Below are 16282 nucleotides of genomic sequence, written 5' to 3' on the forward strand. Positions count from 1 at the left end.
TGGGCAGGACGAAACCTCAGCTCCTCAGCAGCTGGGCCATTTCCCTTGTAAATCCAGATGATCTGGCTCCTTGCCAAGTCTGACACTTGCTCATCTAACAGTGTCCCCTTTATGGTTCTGTATACAACGGTCTGTTTTCTTTTCCGTCCCAGGGTAGAGCACCCACAGATCAGCACATTAAGCAGGTTTGCATGAGAGTCATGCAAGATAAATACGTCAGAATGGCTTGACATTTTGTATGCTTTAAAGGTGGGAGTTTTTTTTTTTATTGAAATGTAGTTGATTTACAATGTTTTTGTTAGTTTCTGGTATACAGCATAGTGATTCAGTTACACATATCTTCTGTTTCAGATTCCTTTTCATTGTAGGTTATTATAAGATATTGAATGTAGTTCACTGTGCTATGCAGTAGGACCTCGTTCTTTATCTGTTCTGGATATAGTAGTGTGTATTTGCTAATCCCAGACTCCCAATTTATCCCTCCCAACCCCTTCCCCTTTGGTAACCATAAGACTCACAGACATAAAGGTGGGAGATTTTGAATAACATTAATTTCAATTCTGTTTTATCCAATTTGTTGTCATTTGCAATAGCTTATAGACTCAAAGAAAAATTTTACCTTTTGGGGTTAGCCTGGATTTTTTTTTTTTTTTTTTTGCCAATGGGGTTGATTTACAAGAAAGTACACCTCATACACACACACACACACACACACACACACACACATTTTTTTCCCCTTTGGAACACAAATTCTCAGAACCTTTCTCCTGTTAACATCCTACCACCTGCTGTGTACCTGGCACTGACCTAGACTCTCTCTGTGGATTATGTGAGAAGTAACTGGCAGACTCTGTGCCTCTAGGAAGCATAAGGACATTGCTTCTACTCAGGTACCATGGATGTAGAAAATCAATAACTAGAATTTTACTAAAGTAGTGATATATTTTTGCATGTTAGCCTTTTTTTCCAAATTCATCTGTAACTATGGCAATGCTATTAATTATCATGTTCTTTCGTACATTCATAAGGTAGTAAGTTTATCTAGTAGGTTCATCAAGTTTTCCAGAATGGAATCATCACCTCTGTATTTGAAAACCACTGCTGTTGACATTTTATCTTGAAACGATATTTCAATTTTAAATATTTCACACTGAGAATATTATGACTTTATGCTAACTCTTACCTAAAGAAGGCCAGTGTAGGACACTCGTATTTGAACAACTTTAAAATCTTGGTTAAAAAATGGGTTTCCAATTTATATTCTCCTTCACACTCTAAAAGCTTTTTAAAAACACTGCACTAGAATATTTCCCTGAGAGCATTTTAATGGGACCGTTTTCCTGTTCTCCATGGTTACTGTGGATGGTTCTTAGTCTCTTTAATGATTCCTGGAAAAGCCTACGCAGTTATTAATTTTTCAGACAGACTGCCCATTCTTAGGGAGCGAGCACTAATGTCTGGTGTCTGTTCCAAGCATGAAAAAACTTCTGAGAAGGATTATTAATAGGAAGTCATGAATTCTCTGGATATTTCATGTGACTTAAGTATCTTCAAGCTAAAAATGTAAGCCTGGGTCTCAAAGGGTGTCTTGGTACTAATTCTGGATGATGTCCTTGGCTTTCAGAAAGCTCCTGGACATCCACTCCCTACCCATGTTGAGAAACTCACTTTCCTCCTGGCTTTCAGATAACCAGCAGGTTCAGGTGAGACCCTCACCCCTGAGGAGCACCGCTTAGCCCAGAGCCCTGCAGTTTAAGGACTTTAATTCCCTCCCCCGTGTCTCAAAGCAGCAGGACCAGGTTTATCCAGGGAGGGCTGAATAGAAAAGCATCCCCAGTGAAGCTTCCTGGCAGAAAGCTTGTGAAAAAAATGACCCCGCTTTACTTATTTCTCACCGCCGGTTTTGAAGCTGTGGTGACACGCTGAGAAAAAGACACACTTGAAATACCTCTCTTTTCATTTGAATCACTTGCATGTGTCTGACTATTCTGGGCTCTTTTGTTTATTATCTTCTAGGGCATTTTGCTGAGATGGCTGCTAGCCTCAAGCGTCCCGACTCGGGAGCCTCTGGCCTCCCTGGGCCACCTGGACCCCCCGGTCCCCTAGGACCCCCGGAGAGAATGGTTTTCCTGGCCATAAGGGACATCGTGGCCTCCCAGGCATGAAGGGTCCCCTAGGGGCTCTCGGTTTGAGGGGACCTGAAGGTAAGGCATTTTGCCCCCGTGGAACCAGGGACGTACACTGCCCTTTTTCAGATGAATTCACGTGTCCTAGCAAGCGCCAGCTGTCTGCGCTGTAAGATGGATTGCTCGCTTTTCACAGTGGTGATGGTCAGGACTGGAAAACTTTTGTTTGATATTTTCTTGACCTTGGTGTATGACAACAGTAGACCAAACACCAGAATTAAGGTCCCTTGCCTTTTGGTGCCAGTGTTTTTCAGTTACAGTCTGCCTTAACCATAGTTCAAAATAAACCTCATGGGATCTGGTAAAGGATCATTCAGGTTTTTATTTTTATCGAGACCCCTAGAATCATCATAGAGTTGTTCTGAGATGGCAACCAGCCCTTGAAGATTTGTGCGTGTCAACTTAAACCAACAGTTTGTTAGGACGTCAGAAAGGTCACATCAGGAGTTAACGCGGCCTCCCCGACCCCCCACTTTCTTGCCTCCCTCTTCTTTTAAAGAGTGACACTGGCTGTCAGATTTGAGGGACTTTTTTTGTTCAGCTCTGAAATTCAGTCTAACTTTATTCCTTATTTAAGGTATGAGAGACTGTGAGAGAGTTTGTTTCTTCTCCATTTATTGAAAGCAAGCTAAGCCCCTGAGACCAGTTATTTTGCAGGGGAATAGGCTTATGAATGGGTTAGGTATTCCGCAGAACTTGGAGGAGGGCTGGCTGCCCCCGGTGGTGTTTGCTAGTTGAGCTGAGTAAGTCTGTCAGCTTGGGGTGGGAGTGTGCCGGGTAATTTACAGAGAGAACTGAGAGCGAGGAGTTTATGTATCACGAGGAGGGACTGACAGCTCTCCGGGGAACTTCAGAAAGACATGGCACCAAAATCAAGAGAGGATGTGTGTTTTTTAAACAGGGGTGCCCCAATTAGGGATAAACATTATGGTGTGAGTGGTCAGAAGTCAAGCCAGCTGCATTTTGGGATCTGTCTGTGAATTGCTGACACGTTCAGCTCACTGCACCCTCAGCTGGAACAGCGTTGTTCATTAGTTCCTATTTGGCATGCGCAGAGCGGTGTGTTAATGGGGCCCCGGGTCAACCTGGCAGATTTCCAAGTTTTCAGAGGCTGAACACAATCAAACATGGAGAGAGCTCAGAGTGCATCTTAAAGAGAACCGGGTGTTTGAAAGAATCCCATGGCCACTCACCTTGGTCCTGCTTTTACCTTCAGTTCAGGAATTCTGACCAGAGGTGCTCTCCCCAGGGTCGGGCCCTGCTTCCTGTGTCAACTCTTCGAGGAAACTCCACCGCTGCGGGTGGACTGCTGGCTTAGTTGTCTGTGTTGTGGCAGAGCCCATGCTTTCCTGAGTTCCCTGCTGAGCCGTGGTTCCCAAAGAGTGGCCCCCGCTGCATCCGCATCATCAGAGACCTGTTAGGAAAGCAGTTCTCCTGCTGGCCCAGACTCACTGAATCAGAAACCCTGCAGTGAGGGCAGCAGTGTCCGTGGGGGGCATCACCCATCTTCCCACTGAGAAGGAGCATCTTGTAAGGCTGCCAGCCCTCTCTTCTCTGGCTAAAGTGAAGTCTCCATATTTGGGACAGAGCTTAACTTTGACTTACTAAAGACCGCTCCTGAAGTCCCATCTTATTCCCTAAGAAAGGAAAGTGTCTGTCTACCTGCTTCCCTGGGAGAGTCTGCAGAGGGCTGCCTCTCCAGCCTGGGCTACATCCATGTCTGGGTCCCCTTCCCAGAGGTTTTGATTTACATTGGGCTTTCACAGTATTCCCCAGGGGATTTCAGTGTGCAACCAGGGCTGAGAAGCACTGGAAATAAAGGGGACCTGTTCTGGAAACTTCCTGGGTTGCTTGGAACTGGAGCATGGAGTTGTGTCTGGGTTGGGCTGGGTTGGCCCTAGCAGGTGAACCTTATTTTGAAAGGAAGAAAAATCTGTTTCTATATTTGGAACCTGGAAAGGATCTCTAGCAGTAAGTTCATTCATTAGGCATAGTTTGATCATATAAGGGACTGTTTCTTCCTGCAGTATTTGTGACGTAGCCTAGAATCTGGATGTGATAGAGTTTTTTTTTTTCCCTAAAGAACTTTCTCTCCCCACCCTCCTCCATACCTTTCTTGGCATTGGGTTTCTTTAAAACAGTATCTTCTCTCAGTTTTACTTCTTAAAATGTGGGGCGTGGACAGAAAGGAATAATCAGATGGACTCTTATCAGTCAATACTGTCACAATTTGGAAATGTAAGATTCTTGATAAGTGGACTGAATCTTCCTTGTCCATCACATACACTAAAAGTCCTATTTAGTTGAAAACACGTAGTGTTCTACTACCCAAAGGTTACAGATCAAATTTTTCTTGAGAATAAACACTCCACCATTTGAAACTTAACTGTTCTTCTGATCAGAGATGTGTTTCATTGTCTCTTGTTGCCTTTTTTCCCCCCACTTAATAAAGAAGGAATGGTGTAGGTGCTGGTTTCCATGGAGATGCTTTGAGAGCCTTTTTCCAGAGACATTGCTACATAGATAAGTTTTACTAATAGTTCAGGCTATGTCTTAATCAAATCACTGTTTTCTTTCTAAAAACTTACTCTGAAAAACACAGCAGAACATTTTTAATAGGAACTCGTAGAAACAGGCCTCAGATCATACTCAAAGCTTAAGTCGTGTTGATGTGTATTTTGGCTTTCATCACCATGCTTTACACGCTTTTACACAAACGCGTTGGAGCCACAGCCTTGTTGTGTGTCTGTTTCATGTGTGTTCATGTCATGTGACGCTGGAGCAGAAACACAAGAGACCCCCGACTGGCCCAGTGTTCACCTTGCTTAGGATCACGTCAGTCTTTCATGTCATAAGTACTTTTTAAATGTTCATGGTTTGGGGTAGTTTTCAGTCTCTGAGTGAGGCTGTGGGTATGTTTAGAATTTTTTTAGTGTGAGTCAAGTAGATATGTCGCTATGCCTTGTCTCAAGCCTCTGACAAATGTTATTCTCTGTTCTTCAACTTTTTATCTCTATCTGAATGGAAGAGTGTTTCATCCTTAAAGGTCAGAGCCTGGAGAGTGGGCTCTCCTGTCTATTTCAGGCTCTAGGCAACATGCTTTTACAAAAGGTGCAGAACCAGCATGGCTCAGCCCAGGACACAGAGCACAGGGCTAGAGCTAAGGGAACAGATCTCATAGGGAGTCAGGTTTGTTCTTCTCTATTGCACCATCCCTGTGAAAGCTGCAATTTAACTTACTCTGCTCATCTCATCTCTTCAGAAAATGAGGCACAGTCTATGGCCAGCCTTGAGATTTGCAGTGATATGACATTTAAATTGCTAAGTTAACTAGAGAGCTTAAGCTGTTAGTTTTAAAAATGCTAGTTGTCTTAGCTTCCTAATGCAGTAAGGCCGTATTGGTGATGAGTGTAAAAAATAACTAGTTCGTGTGAGTTCGAGCTGAGCTGTAAATCCTTACACAATACTTATAAAACTTTGTTTTGAAAAGGTGGTTGACATGGTAAAAAATCTTCACACAAGGAAATTCACAGCTAAAAATTGAAGTATGGTTACTATTTAAAGATTCATTTCATAATTTGAGATTTTTGACTGACAAATGTGCATATGGTTGTACAGATACTCTATTTTTGTTGTGTACGTGGCTTAGTTTTTAAAATTATAACGAACCTGATAACATTGGATGAGGTTGAGCTGATATGAATATTTGGAAAAAATGATTATGTATAGAATTTGTTGCAAAATGCCATTGCATCTTCTAACAATGTAGTAAAATAACAATATAATACTATACTGGTGGGGAAACAGGTAATACCTCCTACCAGGAGCAGTAGAAGTCATTTAGGACCAGTTAACTAAGGTTTTGAGGCACTTTGTTAATGAGGCCAAGGTTGTGGGTTTGGTCTCTGCAGGGGCCAGTTTAATACAACTTTGTTCTGTGGCTGCTGGATCCCCGAATTCAGTCAGCTGTCTTGCAAAGACACATGGTTGGTTGCAATCCAGATTTCCTTTATTCCCTGTAAATAATGAGGCAGAATTGAAATGTACTCCCTTGTGACAGCACCCTCTAAATTTCAAAAATTCATTAATTCATTTTTGGTAATACTAAATGTACATTGTTCATGAATTTTAAAGTGTATAAAAAGATATTCAGTGAAGCGTGTCTCTCCCAGCCCTATCTCCCATCTGCCTCGATTCCTTTATCCTTTCTATTAGGTAATCACTATTATTAGCTTCCTAAATATCCATATCTGTGATGATCAATGAATGTATATTTTTTCTTATATCATTTCAATAAATTGTATTGTCCTTTAGTAAGTGGTCTGGCCCTGGCTTTTTTCACTTAACAATGTCTTGGGGATCATGTCAAAGAGCTTCCTGGTTCTTCTTCACAGATGCATAGCATTCTACTCTATAAAAAAGTACCACCATATATTTAACCCTTCAGTGGACACTTAGATTGTTTTTAATCTTCTGTTAAATTTTTTTCCAGGTTGGATTTGCATATTTCTGATTAAACTTATTCCTGGTTATTTAATAATTTAGTTGCTATTACAAATGGGATCTTTTTTTCACTACATCTTATTCCTGATTGTTTGTATATGTGAAAATTATTGATTTCCATATATTAATTTTGTACCTTGCTCCTTTACTGAATTCTCTTATTGTTCGTAGATTTTGAATTGGTTTTCTAGGGTGTAAGATCAACAGTCATATCACCTGATGTTGCAGAAAAATGTGTTACAGCTCAATTGTGACAGCAACCTGGATCCAGGCGAGAAACCAAGCAGCACTCGGAGAGTTGGAGAACTCAGGTTTATTACGCCAGCAGACCCAGAGGAGTTAACACTCCAAGCTCTGGACTCTGTCTGTAGGTTTGCACAGGCCTTTATAGGCTGCCAGTTTTACACTTTGCAACATCATATGTAAATAAAGTATAACAAAAGTTGACCAACCAGGAACAAGCTTTATGGAAATAGACCAATCAGGAGTGAGAGAAATAACCAATCAGGAGTGAGCTCCATGTGACTGAAGTACTACAAATGGACCAATCAGAATTTAGGGAAGTGGACCAATCAGAAGTGAGAGTAATAACCAATCAGGAGTGAAGGAAGTAATCAATCAGAAGTGAGCTCAGGGAACCAATAGAATTTTAGGGGTAAGTAAGCCATTTCAGAGGCAAAAAGTGAGATAGAGCCTCTGGGCCAGGGAACTGGATGGTGTTGGCAGGAGAGTAGTGGCCCTGCCTGGGGGTCCTGCTGGTCTTTTTATGGGGCTTCCTGCCTCACCGAGAACAAGGGTAACTTACACCAAATAATAAATAATAGTAAGAAAGTAGGCGTCTTTATAACATCCTGACTGGAGCGGAGCTGCTGCTTGTGTTTCGTGTGAAGCATCACGCCAGCCAGGGGTTGAGACAGATAAACTTTATCATGCTGAGGAATTAGCTAGCTTCTTATTTTATTGAATGTTGTATCAGGAAAGCATGTTTAATTGTCCAGTGTCTTTTCATCATCTAGGGATATAATCATTTGATTTTTCCCCTTAGACCTCTTAAAATAATTAACTTGATTTTTCCCTTGCTACGTACTTACTACAATCTAGTTTGTAGCAACATCATAACTTTTTGATTTCTGAATGTAGGCCTTGCTTTAAGTTGAAAAATATGGAACTTTATTTTTATAGATACATAGAAAAATAACATTTCTCTAATGAAATCCAGGTGACATGGGAGAAAGGGGTGATCGTGGCCTTCCAGGAAGATGTCCCAAAGATGTGCCCAGAGCTACAGGTCTCCCAAGTAAGTATGAGGTGGGGAAATTGGTAGCAAGTGGGTAGTCTGGCTAGAATAATATTTCAAAGAATTGCTCTTTGATTACTTGAGTTTATCACGTGATAATAATGGCTAGCATCAATTTTTCAAGACCAACTTCAATGAAGAGTTAGATAATCTGTAAATCATGTCTGAATTCTTTGAGTGAGAATACATGTCAGGGCTTGAAACAGCACTTTATTTTTTAGGGGTAATTAGGCTTGCTTATTTATTATTTATTTATTTACTTTTTATTTTATTTTATTTTATTTTAAAATGGAGGTACTGGGGATTGAACCTAGGACCTCATGCATGCTAAGCACATGCTCTACCACTGAGCTATACCCTCTGCCCACCTGACATGTAACTTTCTTGAATAAATACTGAAAAAAATAGTGTCAAAGTCCAGCCACAAGGCACCTGTTATGAAATTGAGTGAGTTTCTACCCCAGCTGCTCAATTCCTCTTTGTTTAAAAAGAGCGACAGGAAAATGAAACCAAGTTTCAATTGTTTGTGTTGCCCAGGGAGTTAACTGAAATTTATTTTAAATGCTTCTCCTTCAAACGTACAGACGGTCCGGAAGTCCACATGCAAAAATAAACTTGGACATTTCTAACCCTGGCCACCAAAAGCCACACACAAGTACGTACCCAGCTGGGTCAGCTGAGGTGACAAAGTAGCCTCTGTGTGAAGGGCCCAGATTCTCACCTTGGGCGTCTGTTCTCCTTCTACACTGGTTGCTCTGTGGCCGGAGTCTCGATGGCCGCTTGCTCATCCACTGGGCGATGGCTTCCAGGTCCAACCACAGAAGAAGCCTGAGAGTGTGAATGGCACGCAGCCTCCCAGCAAACTCCCCGATCGCTGTGGGGCCGTGCCTCAGGAAGGTCCCCAAAGCCCCGGGGAGGCAAATCAGGGGAGGGGGCTTGTGCTGAAGGAGGAAGGAGGGTGGTCCACGCTCCCACAGTGGATTTGGAAAACTCGGTCAAAGAAAATCTAGAGAAAGAAAAGATGGTTCTCTAATTCTGCCGATGGCTTGCATATTCAATCAAGGTTATAATTGCCACCCCAAACATCGTTGCTTTCTGATTATCCATTTCATTGCACCTTGGGATTTTCTCATTTAAAAGATTTTTTTTAAAAAATACAAATACATTTGGAGAGAGCTCAAACACTGCTTTTCTAAGACTGATTCATGGGCCTGACAAGACGTTTTCACAAATCGATGATTGTGATTGGAATCACAAGGGAGGCTTTTACTATTGGAAAAGGAAAGAAAATGTGGTTGGAGTTAAATGAGGCCAAGAGAAGATTTTACTATAGAGTCTGGATTCATTGATGGACGTTTAGAAGAGAGAAGAGGAAAGAGACTGCTGAGTGCTCCTCTCCTTTATCAATAGTAGGAATAGGAGGTTTTAAAGCTGATGCAATAGCATCACTGCAATTTACTTAATTATCTGTGGGTTATAAATCCCACAAGAGCCTTACAATTTCTCCTCCCATTTTGTTAACAAATCACTTAACTGTTCTTGGACCAGCAACGTGCACGGTTTACAAAGTTTTACTTTATCAAAAACATATGATTGTTTCTGGTGACCCTTACTTTAAAAAAAAACCTGTGGATGAGCCACGTTTTAAGTTTAAGAATGGGGAGATTAAAGAAGAGCCTCTCGCATGTGCGCAGTGCCCCTGGCCGCCACGAGGGGCGCTATTTCCCACCTGCACCCCCCACTCACCTGGGGTTTGTGCGGTGCCGGGAGGGGGCTTCGCTGATGAGCTTTTTTTAGCACATCAGTCCATCCGTGTGTGGGCAGACGGTAAGGTAGGACAAGCTCATCACTGGCAGCTCTCCCTGGCCCTAATCTTGTCTCCTTGATGAAAAAAAAATTTGTTATGGCCGCTCTTGGAGTTAATACTTAAATCTGATTTGTTAAAAAGTTCCATGGACTCCCCATCTCAGGACTCCGACACCTTCCCTTCTGGGTTTCCTTTCTGCCTTTTACCAGCCCGTGCCCCTCTCTTCCTGGTCCCACTCGGAAATCTGGTCTTCCTTTTGGGGGCTTTGGTTACATTTTCATTGAGAGGATATTTGGCGTCACTTAGTGAAAAATCGGAGTAGCAGATTATTTTTTTTTTGAAGGCACTAAAGATTGAACCCCACTAAGCATGCACTCTATCACTGAGTGTACCCTCCCCTGCCCCAGATTACAGATTATTACTATTATTTTTTTAAATTACGGCTTGCTTTCCGAAGCATGCCACTTCCCCAGGGCTTTGGCACACTGGCTCACTTCTCCGGAGGCCCCAGCTGGGGCTTCGGCTTTCTGTCAGCTCACATCCCCTTGTCTGCACGAAAAGATGCTCAGCTGTCAGTTTCCCAACCCATCAAGTCCCTGAGCAAGGGTTTTGGGGGCCATTTCTCCCCTAAAGCGAGTGCTCTGAAACGGGGTTGTTGGGAGCTTGGGCCCCACAGTCCAGACGCCTGGCTCACATCTTGACGGTCACTAACTGGCTTCCTGACACCAGATAAGTTCTTAACTGCTCAGTGCCTCAGCTTCCCCACTTACCAAAGAGATGATAGTCAAGAGTCCCATCTCCCAGAGAGCGTAATTCTGAGAATGAAAGGGAAGGAGGCAGCCCATCTGACATGCTTAGGGCGGTTTCTGGCCACCGCCCCTGCGCAGTCCGGGGTCATGCGTGGTGCTGCTAGTAACGTAGCAAACCCACTTCTGTGTGTGGAGGTGGGTGGTGGGCAGAGCTGGGCCCTGGTTCAGCCCTGGTGGCCTCTTCCTGGCTGTCGCTCAGCGGGAAGATGCTGCTACTCCCGACCCCTCAGACCTTCCCTCCGCGAAATCTCCAGCTCCGCCCCACAAATGCCTAGTGCTAGGTCACAGCAGATAGTGTCACCAGCTCACTGTCCTCAGAGAGGCTGGGCCGTTCTTAATTTCCTTGTTAGAGCTTGAAATGGGATTAAATGTGCTTTCTGGTCTCTCCCAAACCTAACGGATGGGACTTCAGGACCTGAGGGAACCCTCAGCAGGGCCCTGTTCAGGACCTTGTCCAGAACCTTCTAGATACATATACATCTCATGTCGAGGAAAGAGCCTGCAGAACAGAGTATTCTGCGACCTTCTTTGTTGTCCCTGTTGTTAGATTTGGGGCTCAGCCTGTTGAGTGAGAAGACGACCATTTGGTCCTTCTTGGTGCTAATATGGCTGATGAATTTGAAAAAATGGCACTGACACCTTTACTATCTATCCAGCGATCAGAATTCCTTCATTCTTTCTGGACAGTTTAGTTCTCTGTCTCTCCTCCTTACCCCTTAGTTGGTTCAGTGTTAAAGATTACGTGCCCTTTGGGATTGTGATGGTCCGTTGCCGAATACGGACCACAGGGCATTGTTATCACCATTGTGTGGACTGTCATTTTGGCCTTCGTGCTCTGCTGTGTTAAAGTCAACAGAAACCATTAGTGAGCTTCTCGCGGCCAGAGGGAGGAGGGCAGACAGGTGAGAAGTGCGGACTCGAGCCCGGCTGCCCTTTTACTTACTTTCAGCTGCGCTGCCTCTCAGTGCGCTAGCATCTTCTCTGCACGGGGGACAGGATAACCACACCTACTGTCCGGCCTCATTCGGGAGGACCTGTGGGTGTGTTCGTACCTGTAGAGCACTTAGAATGGTGCCTGGCTTGTAGCAGACGTTCTGCGAATTTAGCTCTTACCGCTATTGTCATTCCTCCTTTTAAATTTGAAGAGAGACAGGCGTAACACAGGTCCCAGGCCCCGACAAAGATCTCGGGTGAGTGACAGAGGCAGATGTGCGTATGTCCAGGTTCACGTTGTGGATGAAAGGATGGGCAGGCTGGGCGGGTGTACGATGAGCTGGTCTTGCCATCTGAGGCATCATCTGACTGGCGTGTCCCATAGCTGCTCAGTGTCTTGATTCCTCTTCTGCCTCCCACAGAGCTGTGCAGAACTCACAGAGTGGGATCTGTGGGGCTTTAGACCCCGATCCCTGCCCCTACCTTCCATCTCTCACCAGAACCTTCCGTGGCGTCACTTGTCCCATCAAGAGTTACTCTTTGCCTGCTGCCCCAAACTTGTCCACTGGGGACCAGTTCCTTGGCACCCTGGGAATTTTAGGAAAACATATTTAAGGATGGGTCTTGACTTCTCTTTGTGCATTTAAACACCGGGGAGAGGGGTCAGCTAAGTGACAGTCGTGTGTGGACCACCAGGAACGTGGCGCTCACCATACCAGGCCACGGGACCAGATTTCTTGTGCAAAATCTGCAGTTAGGTGAGCTGTGCTTGTGAATGTTGAGTGGGAAAAAAATCCCGCAATGCAAAGGGCACCTCTGAAGCTTAAGTCTAGCAGTAGTCATTTATCCTATTTCCACAGCTGTCCAATTTCCACTGTTTTATTCAGTCCTGGGGATCTCAAGTGAGCAAACCACTAAATACACCAATTCCTTAAACATGTGTGCTTTGTCTAACACCACAAAAGTTAGCTCAGGACAAAGTGAGACATGTAAGAAATACTCTAATTAATGCTGGAAATGTATCCGTGTTTTTTTAAGCCTGTATGCACAGCCCCTGTGATTCCGCAGCGTCATTAGAGCCCTCGGAAGGGTCCTGGCACGTTGAGCCTTCATCAGTGTAACGCGACTGCCCTCTAGTGTTAGCACAGAGAATGACACCGATGTTCACTTTAAGAAAAACGAAATGTTTGGCAATAACACTTTATAGGTCCTTGAAATTTTGGGAAACTGTAAAATCATCAGGCAGCTAGTGTAGCTAACACACCCATGAGGCCAGCAAGGCAGAATGAGAACACTCTGGATCTGGGCTTTCTCTTCGCAAGAGTTTAAAAGCAGTTTTTAGATATTTGTTAATGGAGTTCTTGAGTAACTTGAATGTGACTTAGTGTCACCCCAAAATTAGGTTCCCACAGAATAGTCTCCGAGCACCTTGGAGCCCAGGTCAGGGCTCACCAGAAGCTGATAAGCTGTTATGGGAAGGCTAGTTTTTCCCTCTGGCCACTTTTACAGGGCAAAACCTCAGACAAATAGCTTTAAGGATCATCATCTTCGTCCATCATCATCTTTAGTCATCCTCTATCATTTAAGAAAGCATTAAAAAATTATTTTGGAGGGGAGGAGGTAATTAGGTTTCTTATTTATGTTTTGGAGGAGTTACCTGGGATTGAACCCAGGACCTTGTGCATGCTAAGCATGTGCTCTGCCACTTGAGCTATGCCCTGCCCCCTACAAAAACATGTATTAAGGCCATTTGTACACGCTGCTGGACAGTGGGAGGTCCAGTGCCTCCTGCCAGTCTGCAGCCACGAGGGGTGTCCTGCTCATGTGTGCAACTTTTTGTGTGTTTCAGGTGACCCGGGTCCTGCCAGCTATGAGACGAATGGCCAGGATGGTGGGCGAGGCCCCTCAGGGGTGGCGGGCCTCCCTGGTGTGCCTGGCCCCCCAGGACCTCCCGGCCCTCCTGCTTTCTGCGAGCCAGCCTCCTGCACCGTGCAGGCTGGTCAGCGGGCATTTAGCGAAGGTCCTGACTAGTGAAAGGCTTAGCGCTACACCGCTGTCGGTGTAAACCACGCTTGGAGAGGAAGCTTGGGAGAGAAGCACTGCCCGAAGCGAGGGCAAGGGGATGGTGCCTCACCTTCAGGTTTATTCCGGAAGACCCACCTGACAGTCAGAAATCCTCTTCCCTTTCCCGTGGACGGGAGCCAGCAGAGCCGTCAGTGACACAAACAAAACCCCTCCCTTGAAGCAAATTTACAGTCCTGTCCCCGGGACCGTAAGCCTTAGCGTGCTATACACGCTGCGGACCACTGCGCCAGGAAACAAGGACAACGGTTTGGACACCTCAGCTGCGGTAGTTACTTTCCTTCTTTATTTGGATGTTGTTTCAGCGCTGTAGGGGATTACCAGACTAGGTACCAGGAGACCCCACTAGGGATGATAGAATCGGTGTTCAAACTCCCCGTCAGTGTGCGCTCTCGGGAGTTGCAGGGAAGGCTGGACCACATGGAGTGACTTCCTTACAGCTGTGGTGGTTTTCACAGTCGGCGTGGAGTTTTTCAAACTGTATTGCATCTCCCACCTGTTAGTATTTCGGGCTCTTCTATGTGAAAGCAAAGAAGGAATTTTAATATCCTGCCAATCATAAGTTTTATTGATGAATCTATTTATTTTAAAGGTTTGAGGTAACACCTCTGGTTGTACCAGAAGCAATAAATACGATTTCTTAACCTTGCATGTTTTCTTAGTCGTAGTCAATGAAAAGAAGTCTGAGCTGATTTAGAGACATTAGAATTTTTTCAATTACTGGTATTTCTGTGGGCATGCTTGTAATATTAATACTTTTTTTCTACGGTGAAATTAAAAAGCCCTTACTGTTCCCGGGAGGGTGTTACCATGACGGAAGTTCTTTATATGTGTGTGTGTGTGTGTGTGTGTGTGTGTGTGTGTGTGTGTGTGGTGGGGGTTGGAGAGCGGGGGCTTGGGGTGATGAGGAGGCCTGCATGGACTTTTTTGAAATCTAACAAACATGGGATATGAAATCTAACATATAGAATATGAATCCATATCCCACAAAAATGCACAAATGCATATGCCTAAGTATGTTTGCATGTGATGTCTGAGATCTCACGGACCCCCTCAGCCTAGCCTTGCTTGGTTTCTAGGTGAGAAACCAGTCTTCATTTCAGTGCTGTGTTAGTGCCCTCCTATTTAGAACTTCACTGCTGCGAAATGATTTATGTTCTGCCATTTTTCTTATAAAGGCAGCTCAGCTAGAGCGCCGCATTCTTACCAATAAGATGGGTATTGCCTGGTCACTCAAAGCACTTTATTACTGTTTACACAGTCACATCAGCTTGCTGTTTTAGCAACATCTACATGAACTGTCGATCAGACTTAATAGATGAATTTTGTGTCGCGGTGCCTGTGACTGACTTGTCCCGGGCCGTAGCGCGCTGCTCAGAGTAGTCAACATCTTCAGTGAGTTCATGGAACTCCATTCTCTCAAGTCAAAGGGAGGGAGGGTTTTTGATATTTTTTTCCTCATGTGTACTTTCTACACATTTAAAATTTTTAGTCCCATTTGTTTGGTCAAATCAATCATTTCATAATACATATTTGAGTTTCTTTAAAACCGCTCCCAGCATCTGGGCCTGTGCTTCTGGTGTGGATTGTGTTTAAGGGGAACGCGCGCAGCCTGACCGCACAGATCAGTGCCGTCCACCCCCGGGAAGGGCGCTCTTCCTGCGCGTGGAAGAGACGATCCTTGAAATGGAGGTATCGTTATAACTGCTTCAAAGGGCCTTTAGAGGAGGTGGCAGACCTTTCCGGGTCCTGTGACAGATAAACAGATGCAAAGAAACTGCCTTGTCATTTCACCAGGGTGGTTTTATTTTAACTGGAGTGACACAATCAAATACGACAAAAGAGAAATTATTCAATAACCAAATACATATGTTTCTCGGTTCTGTAATACCCGACTCATAAGAAAATTTAAAAAAAATAAAATTTCAAAGAAAAAGTTCCTTTGACTGTTTTACAAACTTGAGAGACAAAAGGAAATACAGTGGCTCCTACAGATACAGCAATTGTGGGAACGACCACTTACAAATGGATTGTGCAAAACGAGCAGATTCCAGACGGTGGGAACGATCCGTTATAAATCCAGTTAGCTGAAGTCGCTTATAGAAGCAGTAAATTCTGGACTGAGAAACTGCAGGGACAAGTAGCCCGCAAATCTCCAGGAAAGAGGGCTGCTGGATGTTGAATGAGACCAAATAGCTCTCTTTAGCAAAGCAGAAATCTCCAAAACCTCTGAGCTACCTCTCAAAGGTGGATGAAGGGCCACCTACAGAGGGGTGGGCGGGCAACCCCAGGTGGTGAGAAACATGCAGGTTACTTCCTCCAGGGCAAAGGAGTTCTGATTTATTTCTCGTCAGTGCTTCGATGGTATCATGATACAATTTTCATACCGAATGTCTGACAGATTGGTTAAGAATTATGAAAATCACATCCCAGCATGACTGAGCACATAAATTCTCCATCATAGATTGGCCTAATTGACTTTGTCTAGCAGAAGAGTACGAATGAGTCGTCATATCAGTGACATGACTGATTTGATCATTTGTGGACACTATATTTCAAGCTGACTAAATGAATACTGTTATTCTTCAACATCATATGTAAAATCTGATTTATCTGCAACCTGAATTAAGCTTCGTGTAAATCCCTGCTTTGGAAGGTCACCTCT

General features: G+C 44.2%; 1 long non-coding RNA gene across 4 annotated transcripts in view; it reads left to right on the forward strand.

Annotated features, from left to right (window-relative positions):
- The window catches only part of LOC140685653 (uncharacterized), a 28141-nt gene extending 13963 nt beyond the window's left edge, over nt 1-14178 (forward strand). For 2 of the 4 annotated variants that reach the window (XR_012058906.1, XR_012058905.1), the window contains exons 3-7: nt 153-249; nt 1625-1703; nt 2017-2204; nt 6933-7986; nt 13385-14178. This is a non-coding gene — a long non-coding RNA (uncharacterized lncRNA). The remainder of the gene's footprint in view (nt 1-152; nt 250-1624; nt 1704-2016; nt 2205-6932; nt 7987-13384) is intronic. The other 2 variants (XR_012058903.1, XR_012058904.1) reach the window with 2 other exon arrangements.
- Nucleotides 14179-16282: the final 2104 nt, after the last annotated feature.

The sequence above is a fragment of the Vicugna pacos genome, chromosome 15 (genome assembly GCF_048564905.1).
Source record: "Vicugna pacos chromosome 15, VicPac4, whole genome shotgun sequence".
Taxonomy (NCBI): Eukaryota; Metazoa; Chordata; class Mammalia; order Artiodactyla; family Camelidae; genus Vicugna; species Vicugna pacos.